At 43.3% G+C, this 21471-nt stretch overlaps 1 long non-coding RNA gene across 1 annotated transcript; it reads left to right on the top strand.

Annotated features, from left to right (window-relative positions):
* Positions 1-6628: 6628 nt before the first annotated feature.
* On the top strand, positions 6629-9966 carry LOC134471191 (uncharacterized). Its single transcript, XR_010040500.1, has 3 exons — positions 6629-6731; positions 9010-9102; positions 9530-9966. It is a non-coding gene; the product is annotated as an uncharacterized LOC134471191 (long non-coding RNA).
* The last annotated feature ends 11505 nt before the right edge of the window (positions 9967-21471 follow it).

The following is a 21471-nucleotide window of genomic DNA, read 5'->3' as shown; positions in this document are numbered from 1 at the left end:
CACCAGCCTGAACTGCATAACAAAATTGTGTCTCAAAAATAGGGCCGGAGATTTAGCTCAGTGGTGCAAGCACCTGCCTGGCAAGTGCAAGGTCATAAATTCAATCCCTGATACAAAAAAAAAGATTTAGAGTAAATGGCAGTGTAGGAAACAGTAGGAATCTTCCTGTCCACTGACAGCAATCACCCAGCAGAGCATGTCTGATGTAACTATTTTCAAGACTGTGGCTCTATTGGAGGTTTGCAAAGTCCAAGGGAAGGCTTGAACCAATGAAGTGAAGTTAATTTTGGTCAATTTTAGTCTCGGCATATGACAGCAGCTATCCATCCCTTTTCCCAATCCTATATAATAAATGACCCCTAAAACAAACTATCTAGGGGCTTGAGTCCTGAGATTTAAAGAACGAGATGGTTACAGCAATCTTACTGGTCCACAGAAGGTTGGCGGGTATGTGATAGAACCAAAGAGAGATGTTTCTGGAAGACACGATGTAAAGATGTGTCCTGATAACAATGGAAAAACTTTTTGTTGATGGTATTAAGGAAGATACAGAATATAATTTAAAAGACTACTTTGAAGAGTAAAGTAAGATTGGGGGGGTTGACTGAGCGAGGCAAAATTCAGCTTTTATTATTAGAATTTGACAGGCTTCAAACACTTGTGATAGACTCATTATCCTCCAAAAGGCCATCTGGTAAAGTTTTGGTAATTTCATCAGTTTGATGCTGGTGTCAGCCCAGTTCCTAGGGCAGCTTGAGAGCCAGGTTCAATGCCAGTGTGTCCACTATCTTCGGTTAAGCATATAGTCAGCCCCGGCATTTTTGAATGGGTCATAATTCAGTGTTTCTTCATCAGGGGCTTTGACCAGCACTTTGGGCTGCCACAGTTCTCCCACTGTTTGAGCACTTTAGGGGTTTTCCTTTGAATTTGCTTTTAGGCAAACCAGAATTTCCCCTCTTCAAGTCATTTCAAGCCCTAGGAATCATGTATTCCTCATGCTCTCCTAAGGTGCTTGCTTCCAATCCAGTCTGTCTCACCTGTTGAGTTTTAGGGGGCTGTGTCAGATGGATACAGAGCCCTGCCCCAGGAGCATGCCACGGGCAACTCCAGCAGCCAAGAGGACTGCACCAACACAAGCCAAGTATTCCACAATCGAGGATTTGGAGGGCCTCTGGAGCAGCTGTCAGCCTCAGTCTCCCCTTCCCCTTCCTTCTTCATCTCTGGACAGCAGACACATCTCCAAAAAGTATGGCACAATTGAAGACACAGAAGTCATGGAAGGCAGGCAGTGGGGAAAAAAGAGATTTGCTTTTGTTACTTTTGATGGTTATGATAAAGTTGTTCAGAAACGATGCACTGTTAGCAGGCAGAACTGAGCAGTGAAAACAAGAGATGTGTTCTACAGGGTCCCAAGAGGCTGTGCAGTGACTCTGACGACTTTATGAGCTGTGCAGGACTCTTGGGAGGTGGTGGAGGTAATTATGGCCATGATGGAAACTGCTGGAAGAGGAAGCAGTGATGGTGGAGGGGATGGCAGCAGAGATAGTTATGGAGAAGGTAGCGGTGGACATAATGGATTTGGGGGTGACAGTGGCACTATGACAATGGTCCTGGTTGTAGTAGCAGAGTAGGCTGAGGTGGTGGTGGAACAAGATTGGGACACCAAATGACAGACACAGTGATGGTGGTGGGGGATATGAAGGTTACACATGAAAGAGGAAATTTTGATGGTGGTGCCATGAAATAACATAATCTTGGAAATTATAGTGGATAACAGCAGCCAAATTTTGAACTCATGGAGGGGGGCACTGTTGGTGGGGAAGCTCGGACAGTCCCCAGAGGTGGCTATGATCTGTGGTAGAAGGGGTGGGTGTGACAGTGGATGATTTAAATGTGGCAGAAGAGGGCTGGTTTTTTTTTTTGTTTTTTTTTATACCGGGAATCAAACTCACAACCTCGCGTTTACCAGGCAGGTGCTTATACCACCAAGCTAAATCCTCAGCCCTAGGGTTATGGTTCTTAGCAGGAGATAGAGCAAGGAATTTTCAGGCAAGCTGCAGGCTACTTTGAGACATCATCCAAGATGTATTAGAGGAATTGTAAAACTCTGCCACAAAAGGAACAACGATCCATAGTCAGGAAAGTCATTGCGACCTAAACAGAATACCATTCTTGTTCAGCGTTTTTATAACCACGGTTCACAAAAAGCATATGAATTGATTAATTCAGTGTAATGTCATTGGTTGTACATCCCTGAGGTCATCTGTCTATAGAAACTAGCTTGTTTATTTTTCCTTTTTTTGGCGGGGGGGAATAGAATACAGGGCCTTCGCATGAGTTACATTGCCAACCTTTTTAAAAAAAATTTTGAGACAAGGTCCCCCTAAATTGCCAAATTGCCTTGGCTGCCCTAGAACAATCTTCCTGCCTCAGATTCCCACCATCTGGGATTGCAGGTGTGAGCCACCAGGCCTGGTTTGCTGGCTTGCTTGCTTGCTTGCTTGTTTTCATTACATTAGGTATATTGTTCTGTAAATTGTGATAATGGAACCAGGAGTTTTTTTAAAAACCTAAGAATTTAGGGCTGGGGGTATAACTCATAGCATTTGTTTAGCATAGTGAGACACTAGGGTCCATCCTAGTACAAAAAAAAAAAAAAAGAAAAAGAAAAAGACTTTAAAACAGTTTTCTTCAAGATGCCCCAAAACTAAAAGAACATGTGGGGAAAAGCCAAAAAATGATGTATGAACAAAATGGAGCTATCGATAAAGATACTGAAAATGTGACAAGAAACCAAAAAGAAATTCTGGTGCTGAAAAGTACAATAATTAAAATGAAAATTTTCTGGAGAATCTGAAAGGCACATTTGAGCAGGGAGAAGAAAGAACCCATAAACTTAAAAACAGGACAATGAAAATTATCCAGGTTTAGAAAAATTGACAGAGTCTGAGAGAGTATAGACGCCGTCAAGCAGGTGGACCAGCAGATGCGTTATTGGAGTTCCTGAAGGAGGAAGGAGAAAGGAACAGACAGAATATTTGAAGAAGTACTGGCCAAACACTTCTCAAATTGGATAGACATAAGAAGTTCAATGGACACCAAGGAAAGATGAACACACACAGACCCACCCCAAGACATATTACAATCAAACTTTTTTTTGAGATAGGGTCTTTCGTAATCCAGGCTGGCCTCAGATTTTTTTTTTTTTTTTGTCTTTTTCGTTTTTATCGGTACCGGGGATCGAACTCACGACTGCCTGCTTGCAAGGCAGGCGCTTATGCTGCTGAGCTAAATCCCTAGCCCTGGCCTCAGATTTTTATCAATCCTTCTGCCTCAGCCTCCCAAGTACTGAAATGACAGGTGGGCATCATAACACTCAGTTTAAAATTAAACTTTTAAAAGACAAAGACAAAGAAAGAATCCTGAAAGCAGCCATAAAGAAGCAACTTGTCACATACAAGGGATTCTCAGTAACATTACTAGCATATTTCTCATCAGAAACTTTAGAGGCTAGAAGGTAATGAGATGATATATTTAAAATATGAAAGGAAAAAAAAAACTGTCAGCCAACACTTTCCTTCAAAAGAGAAGGAAAACATTAAGACATTACCAGATAAAAGCAGAAAGTGTTCAATACCTATAGATTAGCCCGGCCAGGTGGGCTTCTGAGAGTCCTGCAAGGTAAGATAAGAGGGCAGCAGATAATAACTGGAGGCTGAGAGAAGAAATAAAGACCTCTACAAAGGTAAATAGGTGAAAAGTCAGTTTTGTAATGAGTGTAATTCCATTTTTTATTTTCCACATGATATAAGCGATTAATATACTTTTTTTTTTTTTTTTTGTCTTTTTCCTTTTTATCGGTACCGGGGATCGAACTCTCGACCGCCTGCTTCAAGGCAGGCGCTTATGCCGCTGAGCTAAATCCCCAGCCCCTGATTAATATACTTTCAAAAGAATCAGTATAAAAGCCAGTGTTATTATAACTTTGGTTTGTAATTCCACACTTTGTTTTCTACATAACTTAAAACACTAATGCATTTTGGATTAAACTCTGCAATCAAAAGACAGATATTGGCAGAACAGATAAGAACACATGATCCAACTATGTGCTATCCACAAGAGACTTGTTTTAGATCCAAAGACACAGACTGAAAGTGAAAGGAAGGGAAAAATATCTGTGCAAACACTAACCATGAGTAATTTTGAGACATTCCCACTGGTACAGCGGTGGCCATTCCAATATTGGTGCTAAACCAGGACCTTGCATATGCTAGGCAATTTTTCTATCACTGAGTTAAAGCCTCAGCTCCAAACCAGACATTCAGTTAAAAAAGATCACACACTGGGGCTGGGAATTTAGCTCAGCGGCATAAATGCCTGCCTTGCAAGTGCATAGTCATGAGTTTGATCCCGGTATTGATTAAAAAAAAATCACACACTGCAAAGAGAACAATTAATAACTATACAGCAAAAAAAAAAAAAAAAGCTATACAGTAAGAAGATACAATTATAAATTAACATAAAATAAGAAGTTGTATTAGTCAGCTTTCTGTAGCTGTGACAAAATAACCTGAAAATAACACCTAAAAGGCAGAAATATTTACATCACAGTTTCAAGAGTTTCAGGTCCTGGTTAGAAATTCAAAATGGCATTGACACTTTGGAAAGTAATACTTATAAAATCAAACATATACCATTTGGTCTAGTAATTTCTCTCCTTATTAGTTACTCAAGGGAAACAAGGACTTAAATTCACACCCATATCTATATGTGAATGTTTATAAAAGCATTGTACATGGCAGGGCCAAACTGTAAACAGTTGGAATGTCCTTCAACAGGAGAATGGGTATAAATGGAGATACAGCAGTATAAAGCCATGGGCTGTGGGTGTAGACAGTAGCAGGAAGACTTCCAAAACATCATGTTTTTTTATCCAGTTTTTTTTTTTTAAATCGGTACCAGGGATCAAACTCAGGACCGCCTGCTTGTAAGGCAGGCACTTATGCCGCTGAGCTAAATCCTCAACCCCTCAAAACATCATGTTAAGAGAAGCAGCCAGTCTCAAAAGCTATGCACTGAATAATTCCAATCATAGGACATTCTAAGAATGGGTGGAGAATAGAGTTTATGGTTAAGAATAGCTTGAATTTTGTAGACATGTGAAAAAATATTCTATATCACTGGGCATTCAAGAGATGCAAATTAAAACATTAAGATTCCATCTCACCCCAGAAAGAATGGCTAGTATCAAGAAATCAACCAATAACAAATGCTAATAAGGCCGTGGGGGAAAAGGAAACCTTCTTCACTGTTGGGGGTACCATATAGACTGGTGCCCTCACTATGAAAATCAGTGTGGAAATTCCTCAGAGAACTAGGCCTAGAAGTCCTATTTGACCAGGTATTTTCCTTTGGGGTGTCTTCTCCCCTAAATTAAAAGCATCAGACCACAGTGATATAACAGCACAGTTTGGAGCCAAGTCTTGGAATCAGCCCAAATGCTCATCAACTGAGGAATGGATAAAGAGGTGGATTTCTTTCATACAAAGAGTACTACTCTGCTATTAAAAACAATAATCCTGAGACAGTCCCAAGTAAATGGATGTACCTTGAAACCACACTCTTAAGTGAGATAAATCAGAAGAAAAGAGAATGGCTTGAATACAAAGAGGCTGCGTGAAGGGTGATTTTTATGGAGCAAAAATGATGGGACAGTCCTATATCCTCACCTGGGTGGTGGTCATGGAAATCTATGCAGAAAGAGGAGAGGAAGGAAGGGAAGGAGAGAGGGAGGGAGGAAGGAAGAAAAGAGGGAGGAAGAAAAGAAGGAAGCAAGGAAGGTAGGGAGACAGGAAGGAAGGCTTGATGCTGCATTTAATTTTTAAAACTTAGTTATTTATTCATGCGTTCATTAGTTTTTTTCCTCTTCCCCTGTGGCACTTGGGATGAAGCCCAGGGCCTTGCACACGCTAGGCAAGGGCTCACCACTAAGCCAGTGCCTTCTGCATCTAATCTTTAAAATCTGTCACACGTTAGAAGTGGTTTGCATTACATTTTACGCAACATTTCCAGGTGTGCGCAGCAGAGACCCTTTTAGGTTCTGTCCCACTGCTTCATGGCAGAGCCGCTCAGCTTCCTGAGACTTTGAACTTTGCATCTCCAGGGACCTCTTCCCCCTCCAGTTCTGCCTCCCACACCCAGGTCCACACCCTGGGCCCTTCAGCTGCCAGGAAGTATGTGACCTCCAAAATATATCAGAACTCAGGCAAACGGTTCTCTAAGCCAGCAATGGTCCTTCAGCCATGGTGATGCTTCCCTGCACCCCACTCTGGGCCCAGGCAATGCCTAGAATCTTTTTTTTTTTTTTTTTTTGTCTTAGGTGGAGGCCAGATGGGGAGAGGATATGGGTCACGGTTTAACTATGAAGCATCCTCCAAAGACTCACAGTGAGGGCTTGATCCCGGCACACCAGAGCTCAGAGGTAAAGCAATCACAGCTAATACAGCTCACATGCAATGTATATTTCCAGATTCTCCCTAACCTTCAGTCAGCCTGTGAAGACAGTACTACGGACATCACGTGGCACCCACAGGTGAGAAGGGCTGCTGAGCTAGCTGCTCTGGACTTTGAAACTAGAAAGAAATAGTACAAAAAGAACCAGTTGTCCTCCTGAGCTGTCTCCAGAGCCCCTTTTCCTCAGAGCTGCTGTCCCCTCTCTGCAGCCCAGATTGGTATGTTTCCCCTGGGACCTAGCATTATGCTGAGGGCTGCCTGACTTGCATAACTCTGACTCAGGTGACCAGCGGGATGCAATGTTGTTTCTGAGCTGCAAATTCAAATCCTTATTGTTTTTGTTTGTTTGGAGTTTTTTTTATATAGAGTATTTTTAGAACACTTTGGCTCCTGAAGTAGCAGTGGGGGAATCCAACTCACCCTACCGGTGGGGTAAGTTGTAGATTCACTGCTGCCCATCACAGAAAAAGAAGATAGAAAGAGGCATAAAGGGATTAGGCAGAATTTTAAAAGTATGCACTCAAAAAAGACATTCAGAGACATGAGACGAATCATAGTAAGGGCTGGGGATATTTATGAGGGGTTGGGGTGTGGAAATCTGCAGAGAATTTGTGACTCTATGGAGAGAGGGAATTTGATTACAGATGAATGGTGGCAGTACTTTCTATGGGGGGACAGGTGGTGGCCCACTCAGGAAAAGCCCGACTTTACAGGAGAAACGAGGTGGTCTCTTCACAGATAAAAGAGGCCCAGTGCTGGTACAGGGAATGGCTAAAAATTGTTGGAAGCAGGGACTGGGGATTTAGCTCAGCGGCATAAGCACCTGTCTTACAAGCAGGCAGTTGTGAGTTTGATCCCTGGTACTGATTAAAAGAAGAAAAAAAAAAAAAAAAAAGAAAAGAAAAAAAATTGTTGGAAGTGAAAGGAAATTTCCCAGTCTTTGCTTGCAAGGCAGGTGCTTATGCAGCTGAGCTAAATCCCCAGCCCCCTTCCCAGTCTTTTTGAGTCTTTGGAAAAGAAAAAATTTTTTCTACTGGACTTGTGTCCAGAAACTGCAGTTTTTAATTTTAAAAGTATAATTTTCCTTGTCTCTTTTCCCAAGTGCACTCTCCCTCAGTTTCCCCTGCTGCTGCCTCTGATTACCTGAAGTACATGGTTTACCCTGAGGATCACTCTCAGGTCTCTGAACCCACTGATGCAGTGTTACACAGCCCACACTGCCCTAAAAGCTCTCCACAGTCCCCCTGCGTATCCCCTGCTCCCCTCAAGTCCCCAGCAACCACTGACCTCCCTGCCTCCATAGACCACCTTTTCTAGAGTGTCAATTATTGGGGCCATGTGGTAGGTGGCCTCTTCGGACTCACTTCTTTCGCTCAGCAGTACACATCTAAGTGTCCACACCACATCTATTTGTGACTCGGTAGCTCATTTCCTTTGATTGGTGAAGTGTATTCCACCACAGCTTCTTTATCTTTTCACCTATTGAAAGACACGTGGGTCACTTCCATTTTTGGTGATTATAAATAATGTTGCTATAAGCTTTCATTTCCAGGGTTTTATTTTTTGTGCACCTACGTTTCAATTCAATTTGGGTAAATATGAAGGAATGTGATAGCCTGAGTTATAGTAAGACTATGGTTAGCATTGGAAGAAACTGTTTACCAAAGTGGCCGTACCATTTTGCATTCCCATTAGCAATGACTGAGAGCTGCTATCGCTGCCCTCGCACATCAGCATTTTATACTGTCAGGGTTTGGGGGTTTAGCTTTTCCAGCAAACATGTAGTGGTTTCTATTCTTTTTTATTTTTTAATTTCCAATTCCTCTAAGGACACAGAATGTCAAATTGTTTTTCGTGTGCTTCTTTGCCATGTGTATGTTTTCTCTGATGAAGTCTCTGTTCAGATCTTTTGCTCATTTAAAAAACATTAAATTGTTTGGACAGGGACTCGCTACCAGTTACACCGGTAACCCCAGTTACTCACGAGGCTGAGCCAGGAAGATCACAACTTTGAGGCTCAGTGTGTGACACAGGAGGACTGACACGGGGTGTGGCTCAGTGACTGACGCAGGAGGACTCTGCCTCAAAATCAGAAGTAAACAAAGGACTGGGATATAGTCCAGTTGTAGAGTGGCTATTAGTTTGATTCCAAATAAATAGTTTGTTTTCTTCTGAGCCATAAATATGCTATGTCTCTCCATTTACTGTACTTATTCTTTGACTTTTGTCAGGATTTTTGTACTTTTCAGTAGACAGCCTTACTTAGCTTTGTTAATTTAGTCCTAAATATTTCACGTCACTTAGTGTTATAATGTTAGGGCTTGCAGATGTCCTCCCCCAAAGCCTTCTGTGGACAAGAGTGGGTAGCCCAGACAGGGTGTAAGGGACAGAAAGAGGGTCCTTGCTTGTCGTTCATTGCTTGCTGGGGCTTCACCACTTAGCCGCTTTGCTGCCTTCTGCCCACCATGAACTGTTTCTCCTCTTGATGCCCCTCAGCCATGTTGCCCTGCCTTGGAGCCAGCCAGGTATGAACTGAAACCTCTACAATGTATGAGCGACAATAAACCTTTCTTCCCTTAATTTTGGTGGGTGAGTATTTTGTCTCAGCAAAAAGAAAAGTAACTAAGACACATAAGTGAAAAAATTTTAAATTTATTTTCACGATAGTTTCTAGAGAAATATACGTGATTTTTTTGTTTATTTGTTTTTTGTGAAGGGTGTTACTATATAGGCCAGGGTGGGGTATGAGCTTATAGGGTAGCCCAGGCTGCCCTCAAACTTGTGATTCTCCTGCCTTAGCCTCCTGTGTGTTGAGATTACAAGAATAAGACAGCATGCCCAGCACTGATTTTTTATAGTAACCTTGTATCCTGTGAGTTGTTAAATTCATTATTCCCCTGTGTGTGTACATGATAGTCTATGTAAAGATCAGGTTGTCCACTCATGGGGACCATTCTACGCCCTATGTTCTAATTTCCATGCTTATGTTTTTTTCTTTCCTTGCCACCCTGGTTAGGCTGCCCTGCAGAGTGATGAGCAGGACCAGTGAGATCAAACACTCTTATCTTGCTAGGACAAAACTACCCAGTGTGGGGCCGGGGTGTGGCTCAGTGATAAGAGTATGGAGCAATTGGCCTAATAGATGGCTGTGGACTTCATCCCCAGTACCGAACAGCAGAAGCAAACCAGACAAGAGAAGCCATCACTTGCACTCACAAGTTCCTGTCTCAAAAAAAAAAAGCAAACGTCTAGTCTTTCATTGCCATGAGTTCAAGGCCAGCCTGAGCTACATGAGTGCGTTCAAGGGCAGCCTGCACACATAATGAGACACTGTTCCAAAGAAAAGAAAAAAAGAATATTACCTGTGAGTTTTAAAGATGAGCTTTTGAAGACTGAATATATTTCATATTTCTTTCTGTTGAATTCTGTCAAGTGCCATATTAAATATATTTATTATGATGGCATAGTTTTTCCTCCTCATTACATAAGTGTGGTGAATTATACTTATTTTGTGTATGTATGTGTGTGTGTGTGTGTATGTGTACAGGTTTGTTACAGGAGATTGAACCTAGGATCTTTGCACCAAGCTATATCCCTAGACCTTTATATTTTTTTTGAGATAGTCTTTATATATATATATATATATTATTTTTTTTTGAGACAATGTCTTGCTATATAGCTCAGTGTGGCCTTGAATTCATTATGTATCCCAGGTTCAGCTCAAATTCTTGGCAATCCTCTTACCTCAGCCTTCTGAGTGCTAGGATTATAGGTGGGTACCACTGTACCTGGCTTCAGATTTTTATCTCATTTTTTGTTCAGAGATATTTTTGTATTGCCAAAGATACATCCTTTTATCTAACATGTCAAACCTTTATATGTGTGTGATCCTTATTATTCTTGGATTCTGTTTTGTTTTGTTTTTTCCTAATGCTGGAGCTTTTGCACTGAGCTATATTCCCAGCCCTTTTCACTTTTTTATTTGTGTACAAGGTCTCACTAAGTCTCACTAACTTTTCACGCTGGGCTCAAACTTGGGATCTTCCTGCCTCTCAGCCTCCCTGAGAGCTGAGATTACAGGTGTACAGCAATATACTCAGCTTGGATTCTGTGTTTAAAGGTTCATCCCTAGCTAAAATTTATTCATAACTTGAAAAATCAATACCAGGGGCACTTCTGCAGACCTTGAAAACCATGTGCATGTGCAGGGTGGCAAAAAGTTTGGTCATCTTTGCTGGAGCTGAGACTGCTGCTGCCCACCCCCCGCTGCAACAGGTGACACTCTGCCTTTGTGTCTCAACTCTCCTGCTGCAAACCAGTGTCCTTCTCATGGTCCATTTACTGCCACATTCTTTTCAGTTTTGTGCTTTTTTGTTGACGTCGTCATTTAAAATGGCTCCCACATGCAGTGCTGAAGTGCTGCCTGGTGTCCCCTGGTGCCAGAAGGTGGCACGGTGCCTTATAGGGACATGCATAGATGAGCTTCACTAAGGCAGGAAGTACGATGTGTTGGCTGTAGACTCAATGTTAATGAATCAACGACACAGATCAAATAGGACGTCTTTCAGCAGAAACATACGGAATGCAAGGTTATGGGTTGATCCCCTTTCCTCTAAGAGAAGTGATTTACTACTTGCTATAACTCTGTAACTACCACGAATGAGGAGGATGTAAATAATCGGTAAAATGGAATAATGGGTATATGGGAATTTCTTGAACAAGTTTTGCAGTTTTTTTCTGTAAGCTTGGAATTATATGGAAATAAGATGTTTTCCCTAAGCTTGAAGAAGTGGGCCTGGTGCAAGGTAATTAGGCCACGGGATTGCTGTCCTTGGTAAGGATGAGTGCTGGCCTTGCAAAATGAGTTAAGTTTTTGAGACAGTGAGGTGTTATAAAGAAAGGACACCCTACATTCTTGCCCCCTTCTCTATGTCTCTAGCTCCCTTTCTACTGGAATGATAAGTCAAATAAACCTCTTTACTTTATACCTACTGAGCCTCAGTTATTTTGTTTTAGTAATGCAAAACAGACTGATACACTTTTTGAAGATGGGATGCTACACTCCAGAATAGTCTGCACTTTATTTATTTATTTTGGTACCAGGGATCAAACTCATGACTACGCGCTTGCAAGGCACGCACTTGTGCCACTGAGCTAAATCCTCAGCCCCAGTCTGTACTTCAAATCAGTGACTTTGATATGGCAGTAGGAAGAAGATATGAAGTGGAAGTAGGAGTGGTCTTCTGGACACCACTCTGAGAAAGAGAGAGACGTTACTCTTACCCAGAATGACCAATGCTTCTAAACTTCCCAAGCATAGGAAAAAGAAATGATATTCATTGATCCACTTGGGGAATCCTGTCTTCTAACCTCTACCTCTCTGAGCTCTGCAGAGGTACTGGTTCCAGTTCGCAAAGGGGAAAAGCTTCTATCAGGTGACAGCAAGAGGTTCACTGACCTAATAACAGGGGTCACCTGGGCATTTGGGGCTCCTAATGTCCCGGGACCAGCAGATCAGGAGAGGCATCGCCACCTCTGCAGGAGCAATTTTCCCTGAACATTAGGAGTCTGAGCCATGGCTGCATGCAGGGCAGGGAAGGATGTGTTCCATGTCCATGCCATTCAGCTGGGCATCTCTTGGTACTCTCTTGTCCCTTCTCATTTTCTGGTAAATAGCTGCATGCAGATCCCCAGCCTCAGGACATAGTGGCCACGAACAAAGGACTTGGCCACACCATTATGTAAACCACCGAGAACAGCAGACCAGAACTTCTGGCTGAGAGGGAGGGAACTAGAATAGCTAGAAAAGGAGAGAAGCAGAGTATCAGCGGGGTCCTGAGACCAGGTGCAGTCGCTTCACCATTGCTGATTTCCTCCGCCTCCTCTTTGCTTTTGGGTTTCTTCTGGGAAGAGGGGTCCACCTAGATCCTGGAGAAGCCGCTCCCATACACGGATGGGGGAGGAGCCCATGTGGTAGGAAGGCTGCTCTGTTGTGTGCACTGCTGCATCCCTTAGATCCCCTCCAGAGGCAGAAGCTCTTTACTCAGCTACAGGCCCCACACTCTGCCTGCCCCGGTGCACAGCTACTTCCTGGGGTGGCCTCCATCCAGTGACAGTCTTGGATGGTGGGATAAAGGCTCCTAGCTCTCTCCCAGTTTCTTTCTTTCTTTCTTTTTTTAAATTTTTTTATTTTTTGTCTTTTTTTGGTACCAGGGATCGAACTCACGACTGCCTGCTTGCAAGGCAGGCGCTTACGCCGCTGAGCTAAATCCCCAGCTCCGTCTCTCCCAGTTTCACAGTTCCCAAAAGGACCTGCATCTCAGGTCTCCTCCCACCCATTCTCCTTCTTCCACTTCAGCCCTTTTCCACGAGCCTCTGTCCGGAGAGCACTCTCTGACTAGCCTCTTGCACGTCTGGTCGGCCTCAGAGCCTTTCCCAAAACCTCAGCCTGCAGCAGGTGCTCTTGAGTGGTGCTTCCACCCTCAATTTCCACCCTCGGAGAGAATGTTGTGTGGGAAATGCGGAAGTGAATGACACAGAAGAGGACTCTGAAGGTGAAGTGCAGGGTCACTTTTTCCACCTAATAACAGACATCAGTAATCCCACCTCCTTCTCTTGTCCCCCTAGTCCATGTCCACTGGCCTTCCCTACAGCAGCAGCCAGCCTCTGACCCAGGGTTTCTCCTGTCTCTGCAGCCTGTAGCCCTGCGGGGCGGGGGGGGGGGGTGTAACTAGGACATGTTCCACGCAGTGTCCAGAGGTCCAGCAGGACTGAGCCACAGTTACCTATAGTAGTAATCAGACCATTATGCACCCAGCTCTCTGGCTTCCTGCCTCTCTGCAACCTCGGTGTTCCCTGCGATTCCTTCTCAAGTCTTCCTGGGATCTAGCTCTGGGCCCCAGCCTGAGAGAGGTGATGCCAGGCATGGTCCTAGAAAGCAGCCCCTAGTGCAGGGATCATTTGCTGCCCTCTGCTGAGGATGAGCAGGGTGGTAGGTCCTGCAGTAGCCCCACAGTGGCTGACCTGCTCCCATGCTGAGGGTGTTAGGGACACAGGTTGAAGAGGGGCCCTGGTCTGGGCAGGCTCCAGCCTGAGCAGAACACAGGCAGCAGAAGCTCCTAGAACTGTGGCGGTAACAGGCGATAGTGCACTGATGGTCACAGCCATTGGACGAGGGCCAGAGGTCCAGCCACCAGCTGTCAGGACTGGGAGCCAGAAAGGCCAGGAGTGCATTATTTAAAAATCCATCTAGGACTGGGGATGTAGCTCAATGGTAGAGCACCTGGCTGGTAACCATGAGGACCCGGATGTGACCCCAGCCCTGAATGAGAAACCCATCTTCTAGCCATAGCATAGGACAAAAATCAGATGGTACCAACGGCAAGGGTGTCACTGCTGCAAAAGAGGTTGGAGTCACAGCCCTGGCATCACGTGCAGTGCCCCATTTGTTTAGCCATTTATCTGTGGGTGGACAATCAGATTGCGTTTGCTTTTTGCTTATTATAAATAATGTCTTGGGGCTGGGGATTTAGCTCAGTGGCATAAGCGCCTGCCTTGCAAGTGTGCGATCGTGAGTTCGATCCCTGGTACCGATAAAAACGAAAAAGACAAAAATAATAATAATAATAATAATAATAATAATAATAAAAAATAATGTCTTATGGACATGGGTATGTGGTGTTATATTTTTAAGTAGTTGTTTGAAGAATGCAGATTGGAGCCCAGTCCTGGTACAGTTGTTTCCCCTTATTGATGGGGGATACATTCCAGGACCCCCATCCTCAGACAGTATAAAACCCTATACATACTGTGTTTTTCCTATTTGTACAAACTCATGATGAACTTTAATTTGTAAATTAGGCACATTAAGAGAGTAACAACAAAAACTACAAATAAAATAGAATGATTATAATAATACACTGTGTACAATTTTTATTTAACATTTTCAGATTGCACCGGACCATGGGTCACTGAAATCTGACAGTGAAATGGATAAGGGTGATGGTGGGCTTCTGCCGAACAGCTTGGCCCTTACCCTCTGTTCCTTCCCTGGAAACTCTGTTCCCAGAGGGAGGGAATGAAGAGGAAGCACGGGGTGTCAGAATACGTGCCAGAGCCTCGCCTGACCACAGCAGCCCCCGGTCCACCTGGAAAGACCCTGGTTTCCGGGCAGCTCCAGGTGGAATGCAGACAGGAGTGCTTTACCTGCCTGGACCTAGACAGACTATCTTTTTGCTGTTGTTGTTTTTGCTGCAATTAAAATTTTCTCACCTCCAGGAAGGGTTTAAATATTAAACTCTGCTCTTCCTCTCTCTTTTCCTTTCAGACATAGACTGACTCCCCTTCCCATTTGGATTTAAGTTCAAATGCTCTGTCTGGGACTCTCGAAGACTAGATGGTGGCTTTTTGCATGCACTGTTCTTTGCCCACGGACTCAATGGCCAGTCTCTTCCAGAGACACCTCCACTCACGTACCAGGTCATAAAGTTTATGTAACTCTCTGGGCATCCTGTGGCTCATTCACATCGACACCTAAAACTGAACATTACATGCACAGAGCCTAAGCCTGTCTTTTCTGCTTTTTTTGGTAAGTTTCTCGGATCCCTAGTGGCCCCTCCCTGAGGCCATATCCACTGTGAATGCAGAACCAAGGTCGCTGGTCACTCTCTCTGCCTGGTCCCCCAGCATACTGCAGAAGAAGTCATCTCAATTTGTGAGTAAGAAGTGCCACCCCTTGGAATTTAGCAAAGGATGAGCCAACAACCCAAAGTGTATGAATGAGGTCTGATTTAAGGGAAGAATGGCTATGAGATTCACCAGAAGGCTGATTCCACACAAAGCAAATACATCCTGGCCAGAGAAGACCCAGGTGTGGTGCAGACCAATGGTAGCTGGGTGGCAGCCCAGGAGTCTGTATCTGAGGCTCACATGCTACTAGAAGCTTTTAGCTGTAACAGATGTGGGGCCAGTTTGTTTCTCCTCCCCTTAAATATCACTCAGTGATGACTGGCACCATTAGTGCCCAGCTAAAGGAACAAGAATCTCCAGGCTTCTTATCTTGAACCTGGAACTTGTACTGTGAACCCAGATCATTTCCAGAGCAGTTTGGGAAACACTGAAGGAAAAAAACATGTTACAAAATTCCCTTGGTCAACTTTTTATACACATTTAATGCAATTCTGATCAAAATTCTAACAGTTTATGTCACAGAATTAGAGTAAACAATTCTAAAACTCATTTGGAACCAGAAGAGACCTAAAAGAGCAAAGGCAATTCTGGTAATTGCCAGAAAGGTAAGGCCAGTGGCATTATAATTCTTGACTTGAAATTATACTACAAAGTTACTGTGATAAAAACAGCATGGTACTGGCAAACCCAAACCAAACCAAACAGAAAAAAACAAAACAAAAACCAGACCTAAGGATCAATCAAACAGATTGAAAGATGCAGAAACATACTTAGCCACCTTATCTTGGACAAAGATGCCAAATACATTCACTGGAAGAAAGAGAACCTCTTTAATAAATGGTACTGGAAAAATTGGCTTTCCACATGCCAAAGGTTAAAATTGGACGCATATCTTTCACCATGCACTAAACTAAAGTTGAAATGGATCAAAGATGTAAATATTAAAACAGAAACATTAAACCTGCTGTGAGATAGAGTAGTTAGAACTCTTTGACACTGGTGTAAGGAGACTTTTGACCAAAATCCTGATCACACAGGAACTATCACAAAGAATCAACAATGGGGCTTCTCATTTTATTAAACAGTTTCTGCACAGCAAGAGAAACCAACGGAGTGAAGAGATAACCCACAACATGGGAAAAAATGTTTACCAGACAAAGGACTACTATTGAGAACATATAAAGAACTAAAAAAAAAAAAAAAAATCCAAACCTCTGAATTTAAAAACTCAATCCAAAAGCTGAGATGAATGCACACATCTTAGAGGAAAATGTAACAACAGCAAAATATATGAAAAAATGTTCACTGTCACTGGTCATGCAAGAGATGCAAATTAAAACAACACTGAGATACCATTTCACTCTAGAAAGAACAACTATTATCAAGAAATCAACCAGTAACAAGGGCTGGCAGGGCTGTGGAGAAAAATCAATCCTTTTACACTGTTGGTAGGAGTGCAGACTGGTGTACCCACTGTGTAAATCAGTGTGGAGATTCTCCAAAAAGCTAGGACTAAACCAGGTGCAGTGGCACATGTCTGTAATCCCAGCACTTGAGAGGCTGAGGCAGGAGGACTCCTGGGAGTTCCAGGCCAAAGTTCTAGGCTACAAAGTGAGCTCAAGGTCAGTCGGAACTGCACTGTGAGACCCTATATCAAAATGTCAAGAAAAAAATAGGACTATCGGTCCCATTTGACCCAGCTATTCCACTTCTGAGTATCTTCCCCCCAAAATTAAAAGCATCATACCACAGCAATATATGCATACCTATGTTTATAGCAGCATGATTTGTAATAGCTAACCCTTGGAAACAACACAAATGCCCATCAACTGGTGAATACCAACTGCTGAATGGATAAAGAAGATGTGGGTTTTTTATGTAATGGAGTACTACTCTGCCATAAAGAGATAATCTTGAGACAGACCTAGGTAAATGGATGCACCTTTAGACTATTCTCCCTCTCTCTCTTTCTCTCTCTCTCTCTCTCTCTCTCTCTCTCTCTCTCTCTCTGTACCATCGATCAAACTCATGACCTCATGCTTGCCAGGCAGGTGCTTATGCCACTGAGCTTAATCCCAGCCCAAGACTTGACTCTGCTCTCTTAAGTGAAATATATTGGACACACACGAAAATACCACAGTGTTTCTCTGAGAAATCAAAAGTGTAAATAAGGACCAAAATGTATACTAGGTATTGTGAAACAGGAAGGAATTGTTCACATGGGGAGAGGAACAAGAGAGGAGGGAGAGGGAAAGGAAAAAAGAGAAAATATTTTTAAAATGAGAAAAGGAAAAAATGGGAGCAAAGGTTCTGTAAATGGGGAGGGAATGAAATGAGGGGAAGAGAGTGGGAAGAAACAATCAAATTATATCATGTACAGGCACAAATTCTCTATGGTGAATGTGATCATTATTTATACTGAAAACATATCGTAAGATCCAATTGAAAACAAAAACAAAAACAGAACTCCCTTGGTCAAAGACAAGTCATGGAAAAATTGAACTTTTCTCTGAATAGTAGCCAAGGCCACTTTGTGTGGGTTTTTTTGTTTGTTTGGTTGTTTTTTTTTAGATTTCTCTCCTTTTTCACAGCATAATTCACGGTCAATAATTTGCACAGAATTTAGACTTAAAGTTGATGAGTTCTCACAACATGCATATCTGGGGAAACAGATCCCAGAGACAATTCTATGTCATCAGGAAATGTCTTATGTTACTATTTGGGCAATCCAGGAGCAAATGATTTCTCAGGTTTCTATCCCTATAGAGTAGGTGTTTTTGGTTATAGGACGTCATATAGTTGAAATCAATTTTTGCCCTGAGTGGTTTTTGTTGTTGTTTTGTTTTTATTTTTGGTACTGGGGATTGAATTCATGACCTTGTGCTTGCCAGGCAGGTGCTTGTGCCACTGAGCTAGCTATATCCCTGGCAATCAAACAATTTTTAGTTCATGGTTTGCAGCTTCTTTTTCCTCAACATAATGTTTTTTAAAATTCTTCCACATCATTGTTTGTTATAGTAGCTCATACCTTTGTATTTCTGAGCAAGGTTAGGGTTAGGGTAGTTAGGATATAATTTGTTCATCCATTATTTAAATTTTTTTCTTTTGTTTTTTTTTTAATCGGTACCGGGGAGAGAACTCATGACCACATGCTTTCAAGGCAGGTACTTATGCCACTGAGCTAAATCCCCAGCCCTGTTCATCCATTCTTATATTTATATATATATTTTTTGAAACAGGGTCTTGCTATGCAATTCAGTCTGAACTCGAGCTCACTTTGTGGCCCAGGATGGTCTTGAACTTGCAATGATTCTCCTGCCTCAGCCTCCCAAATGCTGGGATTACAGGTGTGTGCCCTAATGCCAAGCTATCCATTCTTTAGTTGACTGGTATTAGGACTGTCTTCAGTTTGAAGTTACTATAAATATAGTTACTAAAAATATTGAGAAAGAAAAAAAAAAGAAAAAAGGCGGGAAGGAAGGATGAAACAAAGCAAAAGGGAAAGGAGAAAGAAAAACAAAAATGTTGTCAGGGTGTAGTCCCAGCACTCAGGAGGCTGAGGCAGAAGGATCACCACGAGTTTGAGGCCAACTTGGGGCACACAGCGAATACAAGGGGTAGGCTGCACTACATAGCAAGACCCTGTCTCAAAAAAAAAAAAAAAAAGACGAAGAAGAAGAAGAAAAAAGAAAGAAAAAGGAAGGAAGAAAGGAAAGAAAAGAGGAAGAAAGAAAAAGAAGAGAGGGATGAAGAAAGGAACAGAAATTTGTTGAGCAAAACAGAAACCTATAAATCCATACTGATATCTTTTTTTTAATTTAACTTTCCATTACTGTAACAAAAATACCTGAACTAGTCAATGGCAGTGCAGAGCTGTTCATCCTATAGCAGGGATGTGAAATGGGCGGAGGAAGAGGCTGAGGCCCCATGTGGGTTCCCTGTAAGTACACAGGTCCAACGACTTCCCGCCTCCCTCGGCCTCACCTTTTAAAGCTTTTACCTCCCAATAGCTTCTATGGGCTGGGGATCAGTCTTTATTTTTGTGTCTTTTTGAGACCAGGTTTTTTTTTTTTGTCTTTTTCTTTTTTATCCGTACTGGGGATTGAACTCACAACCACACACTTGCAAGGCAGGCGCTTATGCCACTGAACTAAATCCCCATCCCCTGAGACCAGGTTTTACTATGCAGTTCAGGCTGGCCTTGGGCTCACTTTGTTGCCCAGACTGATCTCAAGTTTGCAAATGACTCTCCTGCCTCAGCCTCCCAAGTGGTAGGATTATAGGAGTACGCCACCAAACCCAGTGAGGGTACCAGTCTTTTAACACATGGAGCCCTGTGGAGAATATTCCAGATCTTACTTGTAGGTCATATTAATAAGTTGATAGGGTGGTGAGGAATGGAATAGCTATACACTTTCAAAGCAGCTCCCCACTGGAACTAAGGGAAAACCAATGATTTTCTGATGGAAGAGTTTGGCCAACAGCCCGAATGAAAGTGATTCAAGAGATGCACTCTGTAGTGAATCAAACTGGAACCTTCCTCCAGGAACCAGCATGCATAAGAACACAGCATCACTTATGTGACATTCCAGCCAAGACCCACGACCTTGATAGAATCAGGAGGAAACACCAGAAAATCCAAACTGAAGGATGTCCCACAAAGTAACTGACCTGTCACTTCCAAAGTGCCAAGGTCACACAAGTCAAGAAAAGAATGAGGAGCTGACCCAGGAAGGGAGCATAACTCAAGGCAGGGCAGGATTCCCGGCAAGCTGCGTTGCGTTAAAGGATGTGATTAAGATCATTGGAAAAACTTGAAGTCGGAAGATTAAATGGCAGAAACCAATCAATATTTAGGGTTAGGGTCAGGGTCAGGGTCAGATCTTCCTGAGGAAACTGGTTCAGCTGCCCATGTTAGAAGGCAGGGCGTGGCACAGCTGGCTGGAGAAATAGCAGAACCTGTCAATCACAAGACCCCAGGCTGGAGAAGTGGGCGGGTGGCAGAATCACTCTCAGGGACTTCTCCCAGTTCCCACAGGATCTGGACAGTAGAGGGCCTTGCTGTGCGACCTCCCACAATGGCCCTGGGTCTGCCATACCAAGATCTACCTTTGTTGCTTTCTATCTCTCTGCTTGTCCTGGGTTTGCTCCGCAGAACTAAGTCTTCCTTTTCCCCTTCACCTCACATTTTAAAATAGATTTTGGCAACATGCTTAGTTTGTCTTGTGCAATTCCTTGTTTGAGATGAGAGAGACCCAGAACACTGCTGTTTGGTGAGCTGTTTTTAAAGTAACTACCTGGTAACACTGCTACCAGTCCTTGCTATGATTTGAATGTGTCCCCACAGTTCATATATGGAAAACTGAACCCCCAAAGTCATGTGCTGATTGTGCGGGAAGGGAATGAGGGTTAGATGTGGTCATGGGGGTGGGCACCCATGATGCTATGAGAGCCTTTATAGGAAGGGATGACCCAGTCAGAAGGCAGTCACCAAATCCCCGTGCCACAGTCTTAGACTTCTCAGATTCCAGAACTTCAGAATTGTGAGCCAATAAACTCCTATTCTTCATGAATTTCCCAGCCCTTGGGTATTCTGTTATGACAACAGAAAATGGATTAAGACTGCCCTTCCTCTTTGTTTACATGCTCATGTGTTTACAGGGCTGGTTAGAACTGGGTTTAATGGGCATGCAACAGGAACCCCTAAGAGTGCACTATCAGTGCCACAGGACTTAACCTAGTGCCCACCTGAATGCCCCTGGTAGGCACTTCACACCCAAATACCAGGGCTCCTATGAGCTTGAAAGTCACACATTTTGCTGGGTGAGTGGTAGAGAAGTGCATTGACTGAATAAGCTTCAGTCCCCAGAGCTGGGAGAGGGCATAGTGGGCCCCTTGCACCTCCTCTTATCCTTGTAGCAATCCAGGAAGGTTAATGGGGTCCCTCCTGTCCACTACCCTCTCTCTCCTCCCTCTCTCCCTCCCTTTCCTATTTCCCTGAATACAAATCAAGCCTCTGCCCTGGTGCCTCCGGGGCTGTTTTAGAAGCTAGAGAGACAAGATAGACAAAGACCCCTCTCTTGAGAAGCTCTTGGGCTAGAAAAGAAAGAGAGGCAGCTGGCAGGCTTGCAAATAAGTCAAAGACACAGGGCGCAGGCAATGATATGGGCTGAGAAGAAAAAGCCTGACTGCCGTGAAGGGAGAAAGGGGCTGAGGTATTGGAGCTGGGAGACAGGAAGAACATCTGGCTAAGAAGCAGCAGTTTGCAGG

Source organism: Cavia porcellus, unplaced genomic scaffold, assembly GCF_034190915.1.
Source record: "Cavia porcellus strain 051 isolate PalLab524CR breed Dunkin Hartley unplaced genomic scaffold, mCavPor4.1 scaffold_17, whole genome shotgun sequence".
Taxonomy (NCBI): domain Eukaryota; kingdom Metazoa; phylum Chordata; class Mammalia; order Rodentia; family Caviidae; genus Cavia; species Cavia porcellus.
The sequence above is the reverse complement of the archived record's forward strand: the minus strand, read 5'-3'. Positions and strand labels throughout refer to the sequence as shown.